The sequence below is a fragment of the Crocuta crocuta genome, unplaced genomic scaffold, assembly GCF_008692635.1.
Source record: "Crocuta crocuta isolate KB4526 unplaced genomic scaffold, BGI_CrCroc_1.0 scaffold301, whole genome shotgun sequence".
In the NCBI taxonomy this organism is placed as follows: Eukaryota; Metazoa; Chordata; class Mammalia; order Carnivora; family Hyaenidae; genus Crocuta; species Crocuta crocuta.
Genome location: NW_027527544.1, coordinates 2,200,754 through 2,202,870, shown reverse-complemented (window position 1 = coordinate 2,202,870; position 2,117 = coordinate 2,200,754). Strand labels below are relative to the sequence as shown.

At 52.3% G+C, this 2,117-nt stretch overlaps 1 long non-coding RNA gene across 1 annotated transcript in view; it reads right to left on the bottom strand.

Moving 5' to 3' along the window:
- Nucleotides 1-651: 651 nt before the first annotated feature.
- LOC144232445 (uncharacterized) overlaps nt 652-2,117 on the bottom strand; it is a 6,922-nt gene continuing 5,456 nt past the window's right edge. The window contains exon 3 of the long non-coding RNA XR_013335395.1: nt 652-1,001. This is a non-coding gene — a long non-coding RNA (uncharacterized LOC144232445). The remainder of the gene's footprint in view (nt 1,002-2,117) is intronic.

Here is a 2,117-nt window from a genome sequence, read left to right as displayed (position 1 = left end):
CTCGGCTGATGGTCTGTTGTCTACGTTGCCTGCAGTACAAACCCAAAACAACCATAAAGGAGAAGCGCTCTCTCCTTAGGGACCAGGCAGGGCATCAGGTGAGTCATGGGAACATGGGTACCACCCTTGATGACACTGGCCAGGGGTACAACCTTGGTATCGGGGCCAGGCCCAACCCGTGAGGAAAGAAACAAGTGTCCCCTTGGGTTGGAGACCACATTGCCCAACAGAGACTTACCTCCCAACCCTTGGCAGTATCCTTGCCGCTTTCCTCACAGACTAGCGGCTGGCTGCCCACGGTGGTCAAAGGCAAGGCGGTCCAGTGGTCGGAGCCCTGGGGTGGCCATCAGGAGACATGGACTTCATCCAGTCCTGTGACTTCCTTTAAGACTTTGGGCAAGTCCCGCTCCCGCTCTGGGGCTCCATGTCCTCATCCATAAAATGACAGGTTTGGATTAGGTGATCCTCAAGTCCTCCCCAGACCCTGCCAGTCCTCATAGTCAAGGTTAGCTCGAAGACCTGTGTGCAGGGCCTGCCTGATGCCGCCACAGCTCACAAACATGATTGGAACAGAAGCCCTAGTCCGATTTCATTTTTCTTCCGAGGCTGTTTATTGCCTAACAAAATGTACTTAGTGGTAAATTCGTGACTGTGATGTTAAGCGTAGGCTACAAACCTAGAGACAAAAACAAAAACAAAAACAAAAACACCATAGGTAGGGGAGGGGTGGAGAGCACAGAGCTGGAAGAGGGAGGGCCATCCAGAGGGTCGGGAAACGTGGAATTCAACAGAGCGACTCATAAACACGGGCACCATTCCGTATTTATTCACATCCTGTGCCCTGTCTGGGTTCCGCGCGGTCTCCACTTCTTGTTAGCTTTTCAGCTGCACACCAGGCCCCAGCTGGCAGTGGCTAATTGCAATCAGCAGGTGAGAAATGTAGGTTCTCCGAAAAGGAATTATCTCCAGCGCTGGGAACCATTCTGGGAAATGTAACCGACCTGGGAAGAGAGGGGGAGATGTTTAAAACCTGAACTTCTGTGAAAAGCATTAATTGAAAAAGACAGCACAGCGCACCAGGAACCCATGACTCGCTCGCCTGAAAATATAATGAAGCAACTTCATGAGGAAGCGAAGACGGGGGAGCGTTTCCATTTTGCCTCGTGCGCACGAGCCCTGCCTGCCCTCTTTTCCCAGGAGACCTGGGGCGCACAAAGGTTTGCTCTCGGAGTTTCGGCTTTACCTTCACATTTTTCTGCATGAGTAAAATCCCCGCGCCAAGCTAAGAACGTTTCACTGATTTTTATTTCTTTTTTCAGCGAAAGACATGGGGCCGTCTACTGGGAAGTGGGATGACTTGAGAAAGCAAGTCCAGAATCGGTTCACGATCTCGAGGTCGCCGGACACCCAGGTGTTCGCTCAGCCTCGTGCCAAGTGACGGGGTGGGATGTGGGTACGGCCAGGGATCCCAAAGCATCATTCGGCTCCTTGGGGAAGCAAGCACCAAGGCAAGGAGCAAGGTCCTGGAGGTGCCCGTGTCCTCAGCCCAGGCTGCCTGCTGTCGCACCCATCGGGAGCACCTGGGGACAGGAGAAAGGTCCCGGTGGCCCTAGGTACACCTACCTGCTTACCTACAGAATTAGCTTCTTTCTGTTCGTCATGAGGAAAGGGAATGAAAAGCGTACCAGAGGGGTGATTTGAATTTCATTTTCTCAATATGTGCCCCTATGGGGGAACGCTTCGTGGTGCTGCATCTGATTCAAAGAAAACTAACTCACTCTCTCTCTCTCTCTCTCTCTCTCTCTCTCTCGGCACCTGGATGGCTCAGTCAGCTAAGTGTCTGCCTTCAGCTCAGGTCATGATCTCATCGCTCGTGAGCTCGAGCCCCACACAAGGCTCTGTGCTGTCATTGTGGAGCCGCTTCGGTTCCTGCCTCTCTCTGTCTCTCTCTGCCCTTTCCCGCTCGTGCTTTCTCTCTGTCTCAAAAATGAATAAAAACATTAAAAAAAGAAAAAAAGAAAAAACAAAGAAAACCCTCTCTGCTCCCTGGGGTTTAGGGCTAGCCATGGGTAGCTCACACCACACTGGCCTGTGGGGCACCCTGAAAACAAACTGGG